The sequence below is a fragment of the Balaenoptera physalus genome, assembly GCF_965194825.1.
Source record: "Balaenoptera physalus genome assembly, chromosome: 3".
NCBI lineage: Eukaryota > Metazoa > Chordata > Mammalia > Artiodactyla > Balaenopteridae > Balaenoptera > Balaenoptera physalus.
The window spans coordinates 110,279,999-110,306,091 of record NC_138890.1 but is presented as its reverse complement, the minus strand read 5'-3'; the positions used below and the strand labels follow the sequence as shown (position 1 = coordinate 110,306,091).

Below are 26,093 nucleotides of genomic sequence, written 5' to 3'. Positions count from 1 at the left end.
TCTATGAATTCAGCAACATATTCTGTGAATTTATAGAAATAGAATAATGTACAGATTATATTAGTTTCTGAATTTTTAATATGAACATTTCTGAAGCAGATAAGGCAAATACTACTCCCTTGTCATTTTTTTCTTTGTAAATTTGTGTGTGTGTGTGTGTGTGATACTGAAGTTATCATTTATTTTAACAGCAAGGCCACTATTCCTGCCACTTGGGGCACAGGTGAGGAAGGCATACATAAAATAATTTCGGGAGGTATATCCTTGATGTTAGCTGCATAAGGCCTCCTTTCATTTGCTTACAACTTTCTTAGTGAGAAAAGATGGCTCACTCTTTGCCATCCTTTTACTTTTCTGCATTATGACACAGCACTGTTCTAACAAATATCCCACCTCATATTCTTAGGGGTTCTAATGCCCATCTCCATACAACATTACTGAGCCTTTGTGGATATTGGGTTAGTGATGATTTTTCTCCTGGGTGAAGAATAAACCCCGATATGGAGAATACTTCTATGATTACTGCTGATGAGTGAGTGAACTTCCATTGGAAAGTGGTTGCCTTTATGATAGGAATTCAGGAATCACAGGAAAGACATGTGACTACCTAAAATACATCCATCTCTCCTGCCTAAATTTTGACATTGTGGAACAAGGCAATTCCTATTACTCAGGTAATTTTAAAAAGCTTTAAAATTGAAACATCTCTGGGAACACATTCTTCCTCAATTTATACTAAATGTAAATATGTGAAATCATGGAAAGAGAGGCAAGGAAAGCCAAATGGCATTGATTTTGTAATATTAAAGAAGGGAGGGTAAAGAAGGAATAAAAAGATTGAAATCAATCTACATCCTTAAAATTTAAAAAAAAATATAGTAAGCACAGTCTTGAGAGATCTGTTATTTCTTTTTCTTTTACTAAGGTTTGAGTTTAGGGAAACCAGTTGATTTTCTGCAGTTGTTAAATAACGTGTCTATTTAATGATAAACCCCTCTAGGCTTCCCTTTCCTTCATCAGACCTTCAGCACAACTTAACAGCCAGTTGAGAACACTGGTTTGAAATCATACTGTTCTATAGACAGTAACCCAGTTACTACACTGATATGTATAAATGTATAGATTGGAAACTATTAAATTTTGTCATTGCCCTGATGGTCAGTGACTGATCAAAATCAATGAAGGAGGAAAATAAAATAAGTCTTTGAATGACAGGAGAGCATTAAAAAAAATAGAAGACATATCTTGCAAATATTTATGGCATAGCAATGTAATAATAGGATTTTTTTTCCCTCTTTTTTTCTCTTCCTTCCTCTTCTCTCCCTCCCCTTTTCACTCACTTTCTGTCCCCTTCTCCTTCATTTTTCTTCAAAAAACAGTCACAGTCTACTGTAATTTCCTTTCTCTGAAGCTATAGGGAACTATTAAATGGCAACTCAAAACACCTGAAAAGTTGTTTCCTTTGAGGTTTGTTGATGTTTTGTTTTCGTCCTGACAGGAACATGCCAAGAGAAGGTATCAAAATAATCCAGGCAGCAGACATTGATCTGCAATTTTGATGGTTAATTAGTGGATCAGGTATCAACAGAAAGTGTATAATTATTATGATCTGTGAAAATTAAGTCTCTTGCTATGTTCCTTACCTATTATTTAAGCTACAGCACGTGGCTATAATGAGTACAATGTGTAGAGAGCTACATTTATAAGCATAATAAATAGGAATCGGATGCAATTATTCTTGATGTTTCACAGAGTTGTGCTGAGAGCACGTGTTTAACTAGTGATGCTTTGCTGAGTGCTTTTTGCTTGGGGCACTATAGCTTCCATTATTAGAAGGTTTTAGATTATGGCTCATTTTGTATTTAAACTGTTGACAATAATAATGGTTATTGCTATCAAGATAATCTGCAAGTGACAGTAATTTTAATGCTCCTCTTCTTGGTTTAAAGCATTAGAGTTCCAGCCATGTAGTTAAGAGTGTAACTCTCTGGTTTTCTTTTTATGTACGTTCTTTGGAAAATGTTAAATACTTACAGGAATAATATAGTATTCCTTGTTACGTAGTGAATTTATTTCTGTAATTTATAGCTGAAGAGAAGGAAATTTTAGCCTTTCCTTTTCCTTTCTCCACCCAGAGTTTTCTTCTTCATGTTCAAAAATAAGTAATAGAAAGCTTGAGCCACCCCATGATATTATAATAGTAAATGTTTATATCTTAAAACAAAAAAGAATTTCCTCTCTAAAAGAAATTGCCTACAGGAGACCTAGGAAGCAATTTCTTTTGATATGAAATTTAGGAACCTCATGGTTAGTCCCAATGAGTAAATAAAATGTGTTTGGAGGATGAAAATCACTGCTTCCTCCCACATTTCCTAACCATAATTAGTGGTGTTAGAAGTGGGGAAATATCTGATCTCAGTATTTTTTGTCCGCTAAAACAACACTGGTTTGCTAGAATATGTTTTATGCGTAATAAATCTGCAAGTTAAATAGACATGAAAAAAATGGCTAAAAAAAAAGACTACAAATAAAAGAAAGTGTTTTTTAAAAGTTTCAACTTTAACAAAAACAAAATATCCTGTTATTGACTTTTTTTAACCTTTTCCTACTAACTGTATCATTTGGGTCACTGGTGAAGTCACTAGTGTAATAATCTGGAAATATGTAAATAATGATTTAGAATCTTCATAAGGTGAATGTGCATAGTAAGTACAATTGGGCTTTGGCCTGTAGCTGGAAGAAGAAAGATTAATTCCCAGAAGGGAAATAAAAGTAAGAGATGATAGAAATGACAGGCCTGGTTTGACCAAAAGTATTAAGGATGAAAGATGGAAGATGAAAGAGCAATCTTAGGAGATGTCTAATACTAAAGTATTCTAAATAGGCTATAACCATCTCACTTTGCATATTAAAGCCAGTATGTCACAGAGTTTTCTATTAGCTTTTTTTTTTTTTTTTTTTTTTTTTTTTTTAGTTTTGCTTCAGTTTTTTAAATACAAAATCAGACATGGTCATTTGGTAGGGGCACAGGTGTGAAGAGATGGCACTACATTTACTGGAGCTGAAACTTAAGAAGAGTTTTGAGATACAGCCAGCCTAAATATGCACTGCTAATAATTTTTAGCATTTTCTTAATTTTTAGACACTCTCCTCTCATCATAATACATACATAACTACATGTGGTTATATATAATTATATATAGTCATATATATGCATTACATATGTAATATATATACTGTATGTTATAGCCATGTATATGTATTATATATTAATGTAATAAGTACACACTTATATATAGTTATATATATGTTACATATGTAATATATATTGGGATTAACATAGCTTCAAATTCTCAGCTCCTCATACATGGAGTATTTCAGCTTGTTTTTGTTTTAGAATATTCTCAAAGTTAATAGTGCTAAATTTCTATGTAAAATGGCTTGATGCTGCTGGCATTTAACAGACTATGTTTTCTAATATGAAAATTAGAATATTGGATTCCAAGTCAAATTTGTGTCTTAATGTGATTTTGTAAGTATACATACATTCTATTAAATGTATTTAAAATATATTACAATTTTATAAGGTAAAAGACTAAAACAAAGATAATTCTAAAATTTAAACCTAATAATGTGCATGTGCATGCATGTGTGCATTAAGAGACAGAAGGATGAAATACAGAAAAAGGAAAAAAGAAAATGCAAGTGGGTGAAGAGGGAAAAACAATTCAGCTTATAAATCCTATAATTGGAAGAAGAGAATCATAATCATTTATTGAACTTAAAAACAGTTTGCATTCAAAGGATGGCAAATGTTTCTTATGTACTTACTGCCTCTAACGTAGAAGATCATTTTTGACTTGTATGAGTAATTTGAATGATCTGCTTGAGGGACAGGTTGATTAATATAAAAAAAGTGTTCTGAAACAATTTTAAAAAATTCAGTGAGCGCTCTGAAGTTGTTAATGGGGCATGACAATATAAGGTTGAGGATCTGAATATATGTACTGGCCTTGCTCACTGATTCCTAGTAAAGAGAAGTTTTAGAATATTTTAGAGGATTTTATAATGGAAAGTTTTAATTAAAACCTGAAAATAAATCACTTTTGGTGAAGTTGAGTACATTTAAAGTAAATGAATATAAAATGTTCCCAAATACTTTAAACTATAAATAACAAATGAGTTCCTATAACTAAATAATTTCTGTGGATCTAAGCTTACATCATTTAAAAATGTTTTTCTGCTTACTTCTACCTGAGTTAAAACGTCTAGGCAAATACGTGATGTTAGGGCAATTAGTAAAGTAAAATTGATCTAGCTATTTTGAGACCGACATAATAAATATGTGTTACTTAAGAGCAGACCTACAGTTTATATCTTGAGCCTGCTAAGCTATCATGAGTAATCTTTCATGAAAAAAAGATACAGATATTTGATCTCTTTCAGTGGAAAGCATAAAGATACATCAATACGGTAATATACATTAAATGTTCAGATTTAGTGTTTTAGTAGTTTTTTGTGTTATCTAAAGTTCACAGGATTTACTAAGTCTTAGGCCAAGACATCTGAATAGGATTTTGGCCAGAAATCTATGCTATGGAAACATATATTTAGTCTGACAGTGAAGAAAAACATAATAAAATAAGGTCAGATGTGTGGATTCTATGTCAAATAGACTTAACCTAATTAATGTCCCCCACGAGCATGGCTAATTAATGTCCCCCACGAGCATGGACTGACTAAGGTCATAATCATCCTTTAAAAGTAACCTTAAATACCACATTTCTGCAAGCATTATTTAATGTCCTAGAGTTTAATAACCCCTTTTCCAGGCTTACTTGGCACTCTGTCCAACTCTTGCATAACACTTGCACAATACTGCACTTTGTTTGACTTAAATATCTGCCTCCTCACTAGACAGTTAAGCCCATAGATAGGAAAAGTATCTAGTACACAAATTTGGCAAATGTATAAATGGGTGATCAAATGAAATATATATGTCATGATATTAGGAGAACCACTCATTCTGTCTTCTGAAGATTGTCTCCTTCAGAATTGTGAGTCACATAAGAAGGTCTCTGACTTTGTTATAGCACCAGGGTCAGTGATTATGATGTTGGTCCAAAGAACCCAAACCATGCTCCTCCCGAACCACCACTAACTTTAAATCCATATAGGCTGGTTCTGATTGCCTAATGTCTTGAGGCAGTATTCTGATATACATCTTCTGATGTACATTGGTAGGTATTATTTATATGTATGGAAATATGTGTGATTATGTATGATTCTATGTGTTGCTTGGCAGTTTGTTTTTTGGTTTTGTCTAGATTCACTCATGTGAACATGTCTGACAGTTAACACTGCCTGCTGGCTAGGGTACCTCGTGTCTCCTCCACATGGTCTCTTATCGTCCTGTAGGCTAGACTGTCTTCCTTACATAGAGGTCTCAGAGCAGCATTCCTGAAACTCAGCAGTGCCCCTTATACCACATGCAGTTGGTCAAAGCAAGTCACAACACAAGCCTGGATTTAAAGGGTGGAGATACAGATATCATCTCTTCATGAGAGAAGCCATAAAATAATGCAGCTATGTTTTCAATCTAGTACAGGATTCTATTACACACTTAGTGGTTTCCAGTACCTAACATCACATTCATTCTCTTAAGATTGGCTACTATTCATGCAGAGGGTAAAATCATATCATTTGCTATCATTGTGCTTATTCTTTTTCCCTAGGGTTTCCCTTATTGACTTCCATGAATCCTCCGTCATGACCAAGTCACACCTTTCTATTTTCATAATTCTGGTTATTCTACTTTACATAGAAAAATGGGGCTATGACAAAACATTTACTTATTTTTTAATGAACATTTTAGATGAATAAAACAATGTATTTCTCAACACTGTCTCATATGATTATGAGAAACTGATAGAGAAAAAAATCCTAAATAATAGTATAAAGCACTTGGAACATGATGCCAAAAGCGTCTTCTTTTTTTCCCCCTGTTTTCTCATGATTTCTCTAAAGAACCAAAAGTAAGGAAAGCAGGACATATTATTCTTGGAATACTTATTCTAAAGACCATTATTCTAAAGACAGCTCCATAGGATTGCCAGATGATTCTTCTAAGTTTATTAGGACATCGCCAAACCTGTTATCCTTATACTCAATAACCAAGCCAGTCTATAAAATGAACCTGAGAAGACATTTCACTAAAGTAGGGGGCACTTAGGAGGACTGTTTTGTAGGCATGGTAGCTAGTGTTGTGTTTCAGGAAAACACATCTAGCAGAGGGTGGAGGGCAGTGAGAGGGAGGCTCCAAAAGAATCAATGAGTAAGGCTGCCAGTGCCAGTCAGATGAGATTGGCTTCATGCTTTCCATAAAGCTGACATGCAAAGGCATATCCCTGGGCTCCCACCGGACTGGGGCACAGTGGAAGAATTACTGAAAACTTGGAGGCTGGGGGATATATGAGAGTGTTGAGACTGACACATTTTGCCTGAAAAATTCTGGAAGTCCAAGGCTGCCTGGAGTAGTTCTTAACAGGAAGGAAAAGAGAGAAAGCAGCAAAAGTGGAACAGCCTGTACTTCCACTCTGTGATTTTCCATTGGGTTAGGTGGATGGTTTGAAAGGAAACCAGGTTTGAGCCAACTTAAAATTACCCCACTCAAAAGAGTAACTTTTTTTTAGAGTAACAGAACTTCTATAGGAGGAGGCTCTGGGTACACTGCTGGGAGCAGGAGGGGAAGGAGGTTGGAAGAGGTTAGGAAATTTCATAAAACAAGACCCACAGGACTTTGATGGACCCACAGATGTAGCTTACATGAGGAACTGCTTTGGAACACCTACTATAAAGGGGGCGTCCATGGCCATATTACAGCAGAATGAGTGTTATAAACATCCTGCTTGAAACTGATCTTAGTTTCTCTATTTAAATAGAATCTCAATTTCCTGACGTTTTAACTTTTATGCTGCTTAACATCTGCTGTATTTTAAGAAATGACCAATAACACACTTTACTAAGACATAACTTAAGCAGGTCTGTCTCCTAGTTAAAGACAATAACTTGACACTATTGAGCTGAATAAACTGAATGATATGGCCATTCCCATATGAGGTTCAAACGTTATCATTTTAGATTCTTCTCTTTTATGTTGAGAGTCAATACATTTACAAGGAGTTATGACAGCTACAACAGCTATAAATCTAAACACTGGGCCATAGTCTGGTGGTAAAAATAGATTACAGATTAAAATTTCTCCAGCTTTTCGCTCAAAAGTGTACTCCATCTTTAGACGGATTATATAAGTACAGTTCCAATGCCTATATACCTCTCTTCCAGGAGTCATTTCAGAAAGTGTGAAGGATATTATCTCTTGTTGTTAGAGTGATCCAGGACAAAAGAATAGAAACACGAGTTTGGAATTACTGTGGACCTTTTGCATAGTTTCCCCCCTTTTCTTCCTCTTCTTGCCTTGTCTCCCATGCCCACACTGTCCCATGTGTTATTCCATTCCTCAGTGGTCCCCTTCCTTTATGCTGCTTTTTAGCTGCCCAAATCAGCACTATGAGACACCTTATTCCCTTCTCTTCATCCAAGGACCAAATTCTCTTTTATACCTCTCAATGTTGCCCCACCTGCCATGAATCTCAGACCCTCTGCTCCTGGCATGGGCTTAGGCATTTTAATGCTCATGACAATACACTGTGCTTGATAAGCTCACACTCAAAGACACCCAAAAAGGTTCTATTCACACCATGTTTTTTTTTTTTTTTTTTTTGCTGTTCCAGGATTTTTTTTTTTTTTTTAAGAAATTCACGTTCTTTTATTTATTTATTTATGACTGTGTTGAGTCTTCGTTTCTGTGTGAGGGCTTTCTCTAGTTGTGGCAAGTGGGGACACTCTCCATCGCGGTGCGCGGGCCTCTCACCATCGCGGCCTCTCTTGTTGCAGAGCACAGGCTCCAGACGCGCAGGCTCAGTAATTGTGGCTCACGGGCCCAGTTGCTCCGTGGCATGTGGGATCTTCCCAGACCAGGGCTCGAACCCGTGTCCCCTGCATTGGCAGGCAGATTCTCAACCACTGCGCCACCAGGGAAGCCCCAGGATTTTTTTTTTACATATTTATTGAGATGTAATTGACATACAATAATTACTAAAATTTCTAATTTTATCACCAAGTAAATAAATGCACAGCCACTGGGTTTATCATTCTGTGAAAGCCAGATTCACAAGTGGTAGTCAGGGTGGCCCCCACTGCAAAGGAGCTATGACACTGGACTCCAACTCTCAAGAGCTGAGGGTTCATCTCCTAACTCGATTCAGAAGAGGTAATGACAGTCTGCCTGGAGGGAGCTTGCATCTCTGATTTAATGCGTGATAAAAGAGAGAAGAGCCAGAGACACTGAATTTTTTGGTAGAACAGTTGGTTACTATGTGTATTTAATTCACAGAATCTTTTAATTCAAATGGATCATGGAGATCATTGAGTCCAACCCTCTTACGTGCATGACTCCCTTCAGCAAAATCACCAGAAAGTGGTAATTGGATCCTGCTTGACTAACTCTGTTAATAAAAACTCAATAAATTTGTGAGGAAGCCTATTCAATAATTAGAGCTTTGTAATTATTCAGAATCTTTTCTTTATATATGACCAGTCTACTTCAGTAGACTCAGTTCTCTCTCTCTCACACACACTCACCTTTTATCTACAGACCTTCAAAAGGTACAGTTATATTCTCTGTAATTCTTTTAACCAGGCCACTCTCTGAATTAGTAAAATGACTATCTTTCCCCAAACAATGGCAGCAAAGGCAACATAAAATATGTTCAGCAATTGGTACTCTGCATGGCTTGTTACATATAATTCCTAAAATCTCATTTTACCAGATAAAGAAACTGAAGTACAGAGAGGCCAACAACCTGCTCAGGATCACACATCACACAACTAAATGTTGGTGTGAAGATTAAATTCCAGGTATTCTATCTACATGGCCAGTACTCTGAGCCACTTCATTTTGCTGACAAAAAAAAGAATGCTTTCCTTATTAAAAATTTTATGTAAGACTTTTCATTTTCTGGGAAATTAACTCAAAATTCAAGAAAAAGGAAGACAAAATTAAAATAGGAATGAAAAATAAGAGTCCGTAATAAAGAAATGATTAGGGAAATACAACTAGTGTACATAAAAAAATCAATAGATATACCTGTTACTCCTCAATGGATCAGTATTTTATTAATGAATTCCCCCAAATATAGTTGAACTCAAAAGGAACAGAATTAAATTTGAGGAACTATCAATCTAGGCAAAGGGTAAGGAAGTGAGTAAGTAAATACATGAAATCACCACAGATCTATCTATGCTATAGTTTCTCCATGTTAAAAACAGGGAGCAATAGCACCTATTTCACAGTGTTATTGTAAGGATTAAATGAGTTAATATACGTAAACCATTAGGACAGTGCATGGCACAGATCCTTTCTCAGGATAATACAGAAATAGGATAATATTAAAAATTATTGCTCAGGGTCTCTGTGTGTGTCATTTACTTGAGTCTTAGCTGGCACTTAGTTTCTGCCCATCACTTCACACTTGGTCCTCTAATCTTCAGTCAATCATTTCCAAATGATTCTTTGTGATCGCATTATAATTTGCAAGCTGATTTACAAGTCCTATGTCTGTGGGAAATGCCATGATATTTTCAATATGTTCCACTTAACAAATTTGTTGCACAGTGGGAAACCTAAGCCAATCATTCTTTCATGATATAAATTTGCATAGAAAGGAGATGTCCACGTCAGTCTTTTGAAAGTTGTGGGCTTCACCCTGTTTATTAATGGAAAAATGTCAAGAAGCAAATTTTAAAGCAATATTACCTCTGTCCTTTGTCCCTTGTTATTGTTTGTAGAATTTTAAATGCATACTGTGTAAGCACAAACAAAAAGTACATCACAGGGAAATGAGGTTTTTCAACAAATATATACACCACTTTTAGAATTCACCAACATTAAATATCTTGCTCATATCAGCAGGAAATACTTATTTGTTTTCTTCCCTACCTTTAGGGATGTGTATTAGAAATATAAACGGGTTAGGAGAACAGAGGTATTCTGTATTCCTAAGCTTACTAGACACCATGATGTCAGCTTCTACAACCATTTTATTGCATTTCATAACACAACTCAGAGTTGATATTTCTATTGCCATTTTTAATGAAGAAGAATGTGGTGGTTGGAGAAATTTTATGACCCTCCTGAGGCAGCACTTTCAGCATCTGAGATTGACTCTTCTGCCTACAGCTTCAAGTTCCTTCCAAAACACTTAAACAATGGGATCTATTGAAGACTTCCAAATAAGGAACATTATGATCAAAGAACAGTTTCCTTATTATCCTTCCTTGCTGCATGTACTTGCCCATTCATATCCTTTGTCTAATTATCTTAACAAAGTTTTAGATTTTTTTCTATACTGATATGCCTTTTACTTGGAAACAGCTATTAAAATAACATCTACATCAGAAATTCACAGTACAAGTGAAAATCCTAAAGCCTAATATAATAAGATTTATATATTTTAGAGGTAAACAAAGGTCATCTGATATTTCATAATTAAAATTTAACCTTACACTTTCATCAACATCAAAATGAAACTGTACTTGGAGAATATTTAAAGAATTCTTCTTTAATTTCTACATTAATATAAATGTGGAATAGAGTCTGATAAGAGGTTGAAAGGTAAAAGCCTAAATTAACAGGTCATTTGAAGACTAAGAAGGTTAAGGCTGTGCCTCGGATGGAGAAGTTAACCAAACTGGCTACTCGAGAAACCAAGATGAATGCCACTTAATACAGCCTCGTTGAGGACAGAATGGAAATTAAGTGATGACTAGATGATAAATGACACATTTCTATGACTCTAAGACACCATCAACTTAATAACAACCTTTCAGAAGTGATGTGTCACAATTTGGGATATGTTAAAATATGCAACTCAGTGGTGGGGAGAGAAATCCTGTTCTTAAAATACCTACCTGTCTTAAAAAGGGTTGAGGTGGTTAGTGTGAAACTCAGGCTAGAACTCATTTTTTCCAGCCCTTCTGATACATTTGTAAATACCCAACTCCTACATTAAATCTGTCTCCCCTTTAAAATACATAAAGTATTTCCTATTTTCTTTACTAAACCTGACTGATTTAGTGCTTGGTACTAAATATTTTCTAGCAACAAATAGTGTTGAGCTGCTTTTCGTGGGAAAATGGTACACTATACCGGAAGTCCACAGCATAAGAAGGCTGATGAGTTTCTTAGATTATCTTACCCGGAATGAAGTAGTCACCCGGAATGAAGTGCCTATTAAAGACAAAGCATTGGTGAACCAAGTGGCTGTTGCAACAGATCATTAGAGTAGGAATGGTGTTTACAAGTGCTGTGGGATGGGCAGGCAACTTTTGATGGCCCTGGAAACCTACAGAAAGAAAATGTCCTGGCTGGGGTTTAAATTCTTGGCTTGAGAAATACACAGAGGTCCAAGGAGCTACTGTGACTATACTAATGTAATCTCTTATCTCTATAGTCACAGAAACTGATGTAGCTGGAAATCAGACACAAATTTAATTCATATTCTTCCCAGGTTTCCTATGTAAAACTTAATGTATTAACTGGGAAATGACTGAAGCTCTCAGAAATGAAATGAATGAAACATTGGGTAAATTAAGATGAATATATACAGTCTGATATTTCAAAACCAGTGAATTCTTTGGCAGGCAGAAGCAGCCTCTCACTCTCTATCCCTCAGGCCTCCAATCTTTTGAGGCTGGGCCTCACTTGTCTAAAGGTCCCAAAATGATTATACCTGACATAATTAGGTTGTAAACAAATTCCATTTTCCTAAATGCTCTTTCTGTACTATATCCCATTTCTTCCATATTTTAAACTAAAATCAGATACTAGCATGATTAAAGAACCAAAGGCTTAAACATCCAAAGAGTTGTTGTAAGACTGTAATATATTAGTAGAATGCTGGAGAACATGTGTGGGAATAGATCCTAAGAATGAGGCACTAGGGAAAAAGGAACATAATGTTGGGTTTAATCTAATGTATCTACATAGATAACATTACCAGAAAATCTAGATTTCAAGATGTGGCTAGAGCAGCCTGTAGTAGTTGTAACTTCGGTTCATAGGTTAACTGAAATTTAAACCTAACTATGGCTTGTCAGAATGGCTATCATCAAAAAGAAGACAAGTAACAAATGTTGGCAAGGATGTGGAGAAAGAGGAACCCTTGTACACTGTTGGTGGGAATGTAAATTGGTGTACCCACTATGGAAAACAGTATGGAGGTTTCTGAAAAAGCTAAAAATAGAACTACCATATGACCCAGCAATTCCACTCCCAGGTATATATCCGAAAAAAACAGGAACACAAATTTGAAAAGATATATGCACCCCAATGTTCACTGCAGCATTATTTACGATTGCCAAGGTATGGAAGCAACCTAATGCCCACCAACAGATGAATGCATAAAGAAGATGTGATTATAACACACACACACACACACACACACACAATGGAACACTATTGAGCCATAAAAGAAATGAAATTTTGCCATTTTCAGCAAGATGGACTTGGATGCCATCATGCTAAGTGAAATAAGTCAGACAGAGAAAGACAAGTACTATATGATATCACTTATATATGGAATCAAAAAAATACAACCAACCAACCAGTGGATGTAACAAAAAAGAAGCAGTCTCACAGATATAGAGAACGAACTAGTGGTTACCAGTGGGGAGAGGGAAGGAGGGAGGTACAATACAGGGGTAGAGAATTAAGACTATTAAAAACTATTAGGTATAAAACGAGATATAAGGATATATTATACAAAATGGGCAATATAGCCAATATTTTAAAATAACTATAAATGGAGTATAATCTTTAAAAAGTGTGAACCACTATATTGTACACCTGAAACTCATAATATTGTACAGCAACTATGCTTCTATAACAGAAAAATAAAAATGAAAAAAAACACTAACTATGGTTATAATAAATGGATTTGAGAACCTAAAACTTCATATGTTTAGTGTGAATGAAGGGGTTCAATGGTTCCATTGCCTATTTATTTCCTGAGAAGGTAAAAAGGACAATTATTTTGCCAATGCACTAAAAAAATACACTGGTGAGGGGTGCACTAGCATCCCTGAATAGCACCATAGTGTCTGTCCTCTATCCGCCAGGGATGAGGGTAAACAATGCTACCACTGAAATAGGCATCTCTGTTTCAATGTGCATGGGAGACTCTAGAATGTTAGAAGACAAATAGCAACTTAACCAGCAGGGGAGTTGTGCATGTAATTTTTGTAATAGGTATTCAACAGGAAACAAAATCAGAATGATTATATCCATAAGGATAGCTGAGGTAGATAAGTAATCTGCAATTCTTAGGGGAATGTGACTATGTCCCGTCATACTATTACACCTAATAATTTATTCACAAAATTGTTACTTTCTGTCTCTGTGATTTAGAGGTTTTCTGCATTAGTGGTGTTAGTATTCAAGGTCAGAGTGAGTTCAAAGAGGTAACAACAATTGTTCTATCTGGTCTTTTGGACTTTCCTATGCTTCTCAATCCACAGATTGATTTTTTTTAAAAGTAGTAGTGTCACGGTGGGGTGATTGCTTCTAACCATCAGAGGAAAATACCATTACTGCTACATATGGGAGCAGGGAGGAGTATAATGTATATTTCTTGAGCAGTTAGTTCTCTAGGAAATCTCTCATGTGTCCACAGTCAGTGACAAATTTAATGCAAGACTATCACAATGTAGTGATACCAAGTGCTCATACTTCTAGAGAATTAACAAACTGGAAAGATACCAAGCGCTCATTCTTCTTCAGAATAAACAAGTTGGTAGACTATCATGTAGAGAACCTTGATCAGTTGAGGTTCTAGATGCAGGTGAAGGGAACAGCAAAGGGGTAGAAGATGAATGTTATATATGGCGATTCTGGCTGTGCCCTCAAGACCATTTTCAAACATGAGGACTTTTACTTATAACGATGTTCTGTTTCTTGCTGTCTTCACCTTTGCTTTGTATTTTTCCTTCCTTGCTCCTTCCAATATTTATATGTTTAACAACTTTTCTCCTCCCCCTCCAGTGGCTTTATATACTGTATGTGTAGAGTCATTAAATTAATTATTTACTCTAAGTAATATGATATAAAGGCATTATTGTGAACAGAAGAGGGATGGACATCAGTCAGAAATGAATAAATTTACTATTGGTACTTTGTGTAGCCCATTTTGGGGAAATGGTGAATGCTTTTATTTGGTGATACATAATTTCTTACTTTAGGTAAGAATATGTTGTTATTGCTATGGTTGTAGTTTGGAAGCTTAAGTCAATGTAGTTTCCCTGGTGTGCTAGTGCTGTAGAGTTCTCAGTCATTCCTAAGGCTCAGTCTAAGGCCCATTTCTCCATTCTTTCCAAAGATTGTGTAAGTACCTGATTTCCTATATTAAATCCCTCTCTGCGTAGCACAGCTAGGGTAGTTTTCTTACGTTGAAACTTAGTTAAGGCAAGGGTGGACTTTGTTTAATGAAAATCCCCATTCTCCTACAGAGATTCACAATGGATTTAAATATGCAAAAGTGTGTTTTGAAAATAGTTTAGCAGTAGGAACTAGAGAAAGATTAATTACTCTGAAAAATGCAAAGAAAATAATTTGAATTCCTGGGTAATTTACAGAATAGAAATGACAGAAGAAATGAGTTAGCGAAATGACATGAAGATGGAGCAACAATCTAGAGCGAAATGAACTAAAGAATAAATATTTATAGTGGAGGGATGGCTGAAGGAACTCATATGAGGCTTGTTTACAATCTGCATTGATATGTTTTCTTAAAAAACAAAAACATTCTTATGATCCCTCTTCTCCACCACCTCCCCTGAAAATAAAAATAACTTCACTGAAGTCTGTTCTATTCACAAATGCCCTGTGAATCTAAGCTTTTTAAGAAATTGAGACAGGGCTTCCCTGGTGGTGCAGTGGTTGAGAGTCTGCCTGCTAATGCAGGGGACACAGGTTCGAGCCCTGGTCTGGGAAGATCCCACATGCCGTGGAGCAGCTGGGCCCGTGAGCCACAATTACTGAGCCTGCGCGTCTGGAGCCTGTGCTCCACAACAAGAGAGGCCCGCGCACCGTGATGAAGAGTGGCCCCCATTCGCCACAACTAGAGAAAGCCCTCGCACAGAAACGAAGACCCAACACAGTCATAAATAAATAAATTAATTAATTTTTAAAAATTAAAAAAAAAAGAAACTTGCTTTTTATTAAAAAAAAAAGAAATTGAGACAAAGCTTAAAATTTACACAAAGAATGAAACAAAGACAGAACTCTCAAGACAGAGATGTAATACACAACCTTTTTGAGGCAGAAGGAGACATTTGAACTTGACGTCATTAAGAGAATATAGGTCCCTCTAGCAATTTATAGAAATCTTGGACAAGGTTTAAACTTCCATATGGATGTTCATGGAAAGATGAATTCAGAATGATATACAAACATATTAGGAAGCATCATAAAATTAGGGAAATTTTATCTACTCTGTATTCTTCTGCTGTCTTTTCCTCAAATAAAGATCTTCATAGATATCTTCCAGTGAGAAGGAATATTTAAATGGATTAAAACAAATGTTCCATCGTCTTAGCATTGATAAATTAAAAGAAAACAAAAAAAATGTTTAAAAAGTATTCATTCTTTAACTCATGAATTCATGCATAAGCATTTTTGAATATCTACTTCTCTGCTATATGGGGAATAGGACATAACTCTAGTGCTCTAAAGGTTCTACTGCATATATCGAGGAGTAAATAGGTAATTACAATATTGGTGGAAGAACTAAGACAGAGGCCAATGCAGAATACTGGGGAAGGACCAAGGAGGAGGTCTGATACACCTTCTCAATGAGAATGATGCTGAACTGTCTTGAAGATTGAGAAAGTCAGCCAAGTATAGAGGAAGGATGAGCCTGAGTCAACCAGACAAAACAGTGTTTGTAAAGACACAGGAGTGTGACAACTGCACATAGTTGGTAGGCTGGAGAACAAGGTCAAAGGTGGGGACTAAAGGATTGCTACAGATAATGAAGAGTTTAGATTTTATTCATAAGGCAACAGTAAGCAATTAAAGGATTTATATGAGAGTAATATCAGGTTGTATGAAAAATGCCTTGAAATGTATAAGATCAGAAACAAGGAGGCCAGTTAATAGTATATCATAATAATTCAGGTGTCATTAATAAGGGCATGAAATTAAGTAGACCAGTGATGATGAAGGTGGTTACCAATTCTAGAGACATTAAAAAAATAAAACAGACTGGACATAATGATAGACAAGGGTGGAAAGGAAAGCAAAGAGCCATGGATAAATCCTAGGTTTCTGTCTTGTAGTTAATAGTTGATGCAATGATGGTAATAATAAATATGAAGTTACTGAAGTAAAAAAACAAACAAAAAACAAAAAAAAACAACTTCTTTTGAAATTATCTGTTACACTGGACTAAAACATTAAACATAAAGCTCTTGTGTCCTTAGGGCTGGGAAAATATTTCATGGTAAATGTAAACATTTAAATGTAAACATGTAAACATTTACAGTTGCCTCATCTTTTTAAATACTTAATCCCAGCAGGCAAGTGTGCTTTCATGTGTAATAACTGTCCCCTCCCATTAAATCATTTTCTATAAGGAGCCAAATCCAGTTTTATTAGAGACAGAGTACTTACAGCTAAATGAGTTATAGGTGTGCCAATATCACATGCAACCTCTAAAAGAACAGTGGATGTAGGTATATAAGAATTATTTAATGTGATAAGATGCATCTCATATAAAAAAGATCCATTCATTCATTCATTCTCAGGGGTCATATTTGTCAAACTGTCTCCACATTATTGCAAGATCCTGAATCAAAATAATTTAATTGGAATAGATTTTGATGAGGAAATGGCCAATAAATAGCATAGGCATTAAATGTTAAAGTGCTAGGTAGAGTAGACAAGAAGCCATTCACACTCCTTTTTGTATAATGACCTGTCCAGAGTTTTGTTAATGTGAAAAATATCCTTAAAAAATGAAATTAGATTGTGATGTCTCAGAAGAAAATAATTCAGTGTTTTGGAGAGTGTAAATTATTTACCAGGTAACAAAATCAGTGACTCATGACACTCATTGGTGGAAAAACTGAACAAGAATCTGAGATCCTACTTTCTGCTTGTTCACAGCCTAAAATCTCCCTGGAATGTGAGAGATGATTAGAGGGATATACAACTTACCATCTGGCTGAATTCCAGGTGGTGGCCTAGGATGCAGATTCAGGAGAAACCCAAGATATTATTCCTGTGAATAAGGTAGACATGTATTCTACTGGACAAAGAAATTTGAAGAGACAGGTACATCAGTAGAGGCATGCAGACCTAAGGAATTGAGAATACATAAGGTCCATTCTTCTTGTGAAGGTCTTGTCTTAAATTTTCTTAACTTTATTAGAACTAATAAATGAATTCAGCAAGGTAGCAGGATAAAAGATTAATATACAGAAATCTTTGCATTTCTTTATACTAACAATGAAATATCAGAAAGAGAAAGTAAAACAAAAATCAAAAACCAATCCCATTTAAAAATCACATCAAAAAATATAATAAACCTAACCAAGGAGGAAATAAAGCTAACCAAGGAATAAAGCTAACCAAGGAATAAACCTAACCAAGGTTAGGAATAAACCTAACCAAGGAGGTGAAAGACCTATATGCTATAAAACATTAATAAAGAAAAGTGAAGATGATTCAAGAAAATGGAAAGATACCCCATGCTTTTGGATTGAATGAATTAATATTGTTAAAATGACCACACTACTCAAAGTAATCTATGGATTTAATGTGATACCTATCAAATTATCCATGACATTTTTCACAGAACTAGAATAATCCTAAAATTTATATGGAACCACAGAAGACCCAGAATTGCCAAATGCAATCCTGAGGAAAAAGAACAAAGCAGGAGGTATAACCCTCCCAGACTTCAGACAATACTATAAAGCTGCAGAAAACAAAACAGTGTGGTACTGGCACAAAAACAGACATGTAGATAAATGAAACAGAATAGAGAGCCCAGAAATAAACCCACACACCCATGGTCAATTCATCTTTGACAAAGGAGGCAAGAATATACAACAGAGAAAAGATAGTCTCTTCAGCAAGTGGTGTTGGGAAAGCTGGACAGCCTCATGTAAATCAATGAAATTAGAACACTCATACCATACACAAAAATACACAAAGATACCATACCATACCATACCCAAAAATAAACTCAAAATGGCTTAAAGCCTTAAACATAAGACATGACACCATACAACTCTTAGAAGAGAATATAGGCAAAATATTTTGATATAAATCATATCAATGTTTTCTTAGGTCACTCTCCCAAGGCAATAGAAATAAAAGCAAAAATAAACAAATGGGACCTAATCAAATGTATAAGCTTTTGCACAGCAAAGGAAACCATAAACAAAATGAAAAGTCAACCTATGGACGGGGAGAAAATATTTGCAAACAATGCAACTGACAAGGGCTTAATCTCCTAGCAAACAGCTCATATAACTCAATATCAAAAAAACCCAAACAACCTAATCAGAAATGGGCAGAAGACCTAAACAGACATTTTTCCAAAGAGGACATACAGATGGCCCAGAGGCACATGAAAAGATGCTCAACATCACTAATTATTAGAGAAATACAAATCAAAACTACAATGAGGTAACACTTCACACTGGTCAGAATGGCCATCATCAAAAAGGCTACAAATAATAAATGCTGGAGAGGGTGTGGAGAAAAGAGAACCCTCCTACACCATTGGTAGGAATGTCAATTGGTACAGACACTATGGAGAACAGTATGGAGGTTCTTTAAAAAACTAAAAATAGAGTTATGTATGATCCAGCAATACCACTCCTGGGTACATATCTGGAGAAAACGTTAATTTGAAAAGATATATGCACCCCAATGTTCATAGCAGCACTATTTACAATAGCCAAGACATGGAAGCAACCTAAATGTCCATCAAGAGATGAATGGATAAAGACGATGTGGTAAACATATACAATGGAATATTACTCAGCCATAAAAATGAATGGAATATTCTATTTGCAGCAATATGGATGGACCTAGAGATCATCACACTAAGTAAAGTAAGTCAAAGACAAATATTACATGATATCACTTATATGAATCTAAAAAATAATACAAATGAACTTATTTACAAACCAAAACAGACTCACAGACATAGAAAACAAACTTATGGTTAACAAAGTGGAAAGGGTGGGGAGGCATAAATTAGGAGTACGGGATTAACAGATAAATACCATTATATTTAAAATAGATTAAACAACTAGGATTTACTGTATAGCACAGGGAACAATATTCAATATCTTGTAATAACTTATAATGAAAAAGAATATGAAAAACAATATAAATGTTTAACTGAATCACTTTTCTGTACATCTGAAACTAACACAACATTGTAAGTTAACTACAGTTCAATAAAAGAAAATTTTTTCTACCTTTATGCAGTACTAGGAAAAGTTTAAGTTAACTAGAATTTCTACCTAGTTCCTCTTATATTGTAGTTCTATGTATTATTAATGAATAATAATACATTTGAATTGCAGTTCAATCACTGGTCTTGTGAAATTTGACATGATAAAATGGCTTGCTTCTGCTCCATCCAGTTTTCTTCAGGGCTCAATGGAAGAAAGAGTGTTGAGCTATTCAGTGGTCTACAACATGAAGACTAGTGGCCATTATAAGTGGTGGGAACGACTTATGACATGGAACGCATCAGAGAGCTAATATGTCAGAAATAGGAAATTTTGGTCTTCTAACGGACTGGTAGGTTAATGGACACCACACTTAGAAAAGGAATGGTAGATATTAGGGTGACGCATTCTATAAGCATTCTTCTCAGCTAGGCCAGGAGCATAGGGCCATGAATGGATGGAGAAAGAAAAGAAATCGTATCCTCAATGACTTCGCGATTTGTTAGAAATGTAAAATAATATAGCCAGTGATTAAAATCAAGAGCTTAAGTGTGAAGAAGGTATGCACAGAGGGTTCTAAGAACCCAGGTAAAGGGACATTTAACATCCAGTGGGCAGAAGAGCAAGCAGGGGCTTTCACGAGGATTGAAAATTTGAGTGATATCTTAGAGAAATGTGATATAAAATCTCATAGTTTATAGAATTACAGCCCTTTCTCATCGATAGGCAGATTTAATTAAAATTTTAAAGAAATTTATGCACAGTGAGTAAACTGTACTTGAGAATGGTATCATTATCTTAAAGATGACCTGCATTATAAGTTAATGCTTGGTTCCTTAAATTTTTCCCAATTTAAATCTTACTGAGGATCTAGATAGACAGTGGCCAACCAGCCACTACCTCATACTTGATACTCTCCCTTTTTTGGGGGGCATTCAGATCCTTTGGTTTCACCTTCTACTTTTATGTTCTTTTATTCTTAAGTGTTCTCAGAGCCTGGCTGTTTCTAGGGATTCAGCCTTAGAGTTCATCATTTTGTCATCTTCTAACACCTCTTAGGCTTTTTTATTCATCTCAGGGGTTTTACTACCTATTTGTTAACAAATCAACTCTAAATTCTCTTGGTTTCAGGTCTTAAGATCACCCTGCTCAAAACTGAAATTTGCTTCCAACCTACTCATTTTTTATTGTCTCTTAATTGAATTGTTACTTTTCTCTCAATTATTCTAGTAAAAATCTTTATACTGAATTTTCTTCTCTCCCTTAGCCCTCAAATACCTTTAATAGTGTAAGATTCTCTCTCTTAAATCTCATTCCAACCTTATCCTCATCTTAATTCTCATTGCCATTACCTTAATTCAGGTCTTCATTATCTTTTGCTTAAAGAATTGGAATAATCAATTAGTAATTCTGACATCATTCACTTCCACCTATAATCCATTGTCTCTTCTTCCACAAGAGTGATCTTAATAAAAGTCAAAATGCTATTTTGTCTCTGGCTTGAAACCCTGGATTGACTCCCATTTATTTGCCTAAGTGATAAACGATAAGTTCCTTAGCAACTCACACCAGGTCTGGGTCATATATAAACTGGCCATTGCATTTCCTTGCCAACCTTAGATCAAACTTATCTTTGTCCCAGGCCCCACTGTGGTTTACATTCTACCAAATTTAAACTATACAGTATTCCCTTCTTCACCTTTTAGTATACACACACTCTGACAGGGTACTTTTATTTATCACCTTGGCTTTGATTACCATTTCTCTGCTGATGACTCCCAAATCTCTATCCCCCTCCAGTACTTATTTCCTGAGCTGCAGACAAGGATACCCAACTCACAGATGTCTCAAACCCAACATTTCTAACAAACTGGATTTATAATCTTCATCCACAAATCTACTGTATATAGCACTTTTAAGGATGTATAGTTATTTTAGGGAAATCCACATATTATGGCAATACTTCATCTTATACATTTAGAAGCAGGCTCAGGAAGGTTAATTTGTCATGATGCTTGGTATTTCAAACACCTTAACTCTAACTAGGTATAATAAAAAGGACATGAATAGTGTCCTATAATTGAAAGCACAAAGTCAAATCATGCAGGGCTCACTCAATCACTTTAGTCTATCTATTACTCATATATTCTCCATCTCTTGGTTTCTACCATTCAGTTTAGAGTTTTTCTGTGTTGCCTCCTTTCTCAGATAGATGTTCCCTTTTGGGGGTAATATGGCAGCCAAACCCTTCAGATTTGCATCATATTCTTTCAGCAGCCATAGATAAAAATAGAACTTTTCTTTCCTAATGGTTAAAAAAAATCTCCCATGGAAAATGTTGCATATGTATCCCTTTCTGAAACAATCACTGTGACCACAGGGGTGGGTTATAAGGTGAGATATGTGTTATCCCAGAAGCTGGGAGATGCAACTCCAATGGAATCACAGAGACTGAATAAGTGTTAGGGGTCATCCAAGAGCTGGGGGTGGGGAATTATGACACTGTTAACAGAAGGAGAGATGGATGCTAAGTAGGCAAAAGCAATAGCTACTCGTTCATAGTTACTCAGCAAGTAAGTAGTCAGGCAAGGACAGAAACTTAGGCTACTTAGTTCCCGCAGTATTTTTTGTACCCTCTACAATGAATATTGTCAGCTGTAACTTAGCAAATGGAGACACAGAGAGATGTAAGACACAGCCTGTGTTTCTAGGGAACACTAAATCTTATACTGTAGGTCAGGAGTTTCCAACGATTTCATCATCAACAGTTTATAGTGTTACTTCTCAAGAAAGGTCCGGTTTAAAAAGCCTTATAAATGGCATTTATTATGTATTGATTGTATACAGGTATCTTATTGAAATAGTGCATTACACTTTATTATTCAGAAAATTTACCTAGGTTGAGGATTACCATATTTAGTGAAGAACACCAAAGGTTGGTGAGCTGGAATATTGCTTCTGCATATGAGATAGGTGCCTAGCCCCATGTTTCTGCTGTGCCTCCTAGGTTTGCTTTTTATGCTCCAAAGGCATTCAAATTTCCAGTTCTCACCCCACTAGCCATCAGCCAGAATGTGGTATAAGGGTATAAGGAACAATTTACAACAGTGTACTGTTGATCATTGGGGCTGTTTACAAATGTGCTTTTCCTTCTCCTTCTGGGTAGGAAGATACCTTTCCACCTTTTTAAAGTTATAAATGGTCATGGGACTCACTTTGGCTGACCAACTGTGAGTAGTGGCATGTGCCACTCCTTGGAGGAATTTTGAAAGGCAGTGTTCAATATCTTTCTTTTTCCTGCTCCATCAGTCATGGAAAAATACATGAGGAGATGGAGTTTCCTTCAGCTTCCATCCCTAAATGAACATGATGGCTAAAGCCATCTGCCAACCCACATCAGACTTGTAGCAAGAGACAGAAACACATGTTTGTGTGTGTTTAGGCAGTGAGATTTTAGGGGATGTCTATTATTACAGCAAAACATAGCCTATTCTGACTGAATAAAGTGTATTCACTAAATCACCCAGATATGTACCTGCTTCCAAAGATATTTGCAGTGTTAGAAAATGCCTGGAGAGACAAACCAAAAGAAAGAACATCTAATGGTGGATATTTGGAATTTGAGAGAATTAAAGAATATTCATACTTGAAGGGTTTCACATTAGGCAAATACTCTCTTCCTTGCTAGCAAACAAAAACAAAAGAAAACTAAAGAAAAACAGTCACAGAACTTGAATCTGGAAAGATAGTCCTGATAATTTCATTTATTTTTTCTCTCTGAAGCAAATAACATGCAAAGATATACCATTTTTTTAAATAAAATATGGAAACTACTAAGTATAAGGAGTTGCCATTTACAGTAACTTCTAATTTAGTGACATCCAGAACATTAAAAAATAAAGTCTGATTCCCTCTGCTTCTGTTCAAAATTCTGTCTGGAGGAAGAGAACATGCTAAACTGCCCTTGAGATGCTGTGAAAGGGAAATAAAACTTTATTATCTCTTTCTAAAGTTAGTTAGAGAAGGTTCTTCAGCTTGTCATAGGAAACTGGGAGGAAGGCTGAAGTTAATGAGCTGCTTGCATTGTGATGGGCTTCTTTAAAAGAAACTGTGCTTCCCATAGTGAAGCCATCAGAAAAAATGAATCAGCATGGCAGCAGGAAGCATCATAATTAATAAGGAGCCCACAACACAATGCTGTATAATCTAACATGACTACACAAACTGTAGACAATAACAGGATGAGTCTTCATTTACAAAGCAATCTGTATCACTTTTCCTCCCCAGAAAATGAGAAAGTATCAATCCCTTCAGAAGCTTCAAATGCTGCAGAACAAAATAAACTTTGTAGAACAAAAAATAGTTTAAGAGATGTGGAGACAAATTTGAGACAGAGATTTAATCTCTGTATCTAAGATGCAGTAGACAGTGGACATTCCATTTACCATCTATGACTGAATATTCTGATGCCAAACTTCTACTCTTAGTAGTACCTTTAAGTGGCCTGTGGCTTATTATCTAAAGGCCTGGGAATTATAAATTCCCTCTAATGACTTGGTAATGGAGGTAAAGGACTGCTTTAAGCATCTCTTGAGGGAATAACTAATTAATCAGGAGGAAAATTTGCATTCCTTAACTTTGCATTCTGAGAATATAGGAAAGACAGAGCTCTAGGAGGTGAGAGTTCTTTTGCAACCTTTATTCAGGTGCCCTGGCTTATTTCTTTCTTACAATATCGATTTCTTTCCCTACAAAACTTTATAAGTAACTGAGTCCTGAAGATAAACTTTACTCTAAAAGTAAGAAATCAAGGGGGACCTTCAAGATGGCAGAGGAGTAAGATGTGGAGATCACCTTCCTCCCCACAAATACATCAAAAATACATCTACATGTGGAATAACTCCTACAGAACAACTACTGAACACTGGCAGAAGACCTCAGACTTCCCAAAAGGAAAGAAACTCCCTATGTATCTGGGTAGGGCAAAAGAAAAAAGAAAAAACAGAGACAAAAGAATAGAGATGGGACCTGCACCTCTGGGAGGGAACCGTGAAGGAAGAAAATTTTCCACACACTAGGAATCCCCTTCATTGGCAGAGACAGTGGGTGGCACGGGGGGAGCTTCAGAGCCACGGAGGAGAGCACAGCAACAGGAGTGCAGAGGGCAAAGTAGAGAGATTCCCGCACACAGTATCGGTGCCAAGCAGCACTCACCAGCCCGAGAGGCTTGTCTGCTCACCCACCAGGGCAGGTGGCGGCTGGGAGCTGAGGCTCGGGCTTCGGAGGTCAGATCCCAAGGAGAGGACAGGGGTTGGCTGCATGAACACAGCCTGAAGGGGGCTAGTCGGCTAGGGGGAGGGAGTCGGGAAAAAGTCTGGAACTGCCTAAGGGGCAAGAGACCATTTTTTCAGGGTGCGTGAGGAGAGGGGATTCAGAGCACCGCCTAAATGAGCTCCAGAGACGGGTGCGAGCCGTGGCTATCAGTGCAGACACCAGAGATGGGCATGAGACGCTAAAGCTGCTGCAGCCACCAAGAAGCCTGTGTGCAAGCACAGGTCACTCTCCACACCACCCCTCCCGGGAGCCTGTGCAGCCTGCCACGGCCAGGGTCCCCTGATCCAGGGACAACTTCCCCGGGAGAACACATGGTGTGCCTCAGGCTGTTGCAACATCACACAAACCTCTGCCGATGCAGGCTTACGCTGCATGCTGTACCCCTCCCTCCCCCTGGCCTGAGTGAGCTACAGCCCCCTAATCAGCTGTTCCTTTAACCCCGTCCTGTCTGAGAGAAGAAAAGTTGCCCTCAGGCGACCTATATGCAGAGGCAGGGCCAAATCCAAAGTTGAACCCCAGGAGCTGTGCGAACAAAGAAGAGAAAGGGAAATTTCTTCCAGCAGCATTAGGAGCAGCAGATTAAACCTCCACAAACAACTTGATGTATGCTGTATCTCTGGAATACCTGAATAGACAACGGATCATCCCAAAATTGAGGCGGTGGACTTTGGGAACAACTGTAGACTTAGCGTTTGCTTTCTGCATCTAATTTGTTTCTGGTTTTATGTTTATCCCAGTTTAGTATTTAGAGCTTATTATCATTGGTAGATTTGTTTATTGATATGGTTGCTCTCTTCCATTTTTACTTTATATATATATATATATATATATATATATAATTTTCCTTTTTTGTGAGTGTGTATATGTATACTTCTTTGTCTGACATTGTCTGTATAGGTTTGCTTTTACCATTTGTCCTAGGGTTCTGTCCATTTTTTTTTTTTTTCTTTTCCTTTTGTTTTTTTAGTACAGTTTTTAGTGCTTGTTATCATCGCTGGATGTGTTTATTGGTTTGGTTGCTCTCTTCTTTCTTTTCTTTTTTAAATTACTTTTCAATTATTTTAATTTTAGTATTTTTTATTTTAATAAATTTATTTAATTTTTTTTCATTTTCATTTTTTTTTTCTCCCTTTTCCTCTGAGCCATGTGACTGACAGGGTCTTAGT

The 26,093-nt window shown here is 36.3% G+C and overlaps 2 long non-coding RNA genes across 2 annotated transcripts in view; one reads left to right on the top strand and one right to left on the bottom strand.

Moving 5' to 3' along the window:
- Positions 1-24,730, bottom strand: part of LOC309659034 — a 99,578-nt gene extending 74,848 nt beyond the window's left edge. Inside the window, exons 1-2 of the long non-coding RNA XR_014262527.1 lie at positions 17,762-24,730; positions 15,189-17,727 (exon numbers count right to left, since the gene is read on the bottom strand). This is a non-coding gene — a long non-coding RNA (uncharacterized lncRNA). The remainder of the gene's footprint in view (positions 1-15,188; positions 17,728-17,761) is intronic.
- On the top strand, positions 7,766-17,970 carry LOC309659070. Its single transcript, XR_014262565.1, has 2 exons — positions 7,766-7,822; positions 8,135-17,970. It is a non-coding gene; the product is annotated as an uncharacterized lncRNA (long non-coding RNA).
- Positions 24,731-26,093: the final 1,363 nt, after the last annotated feature.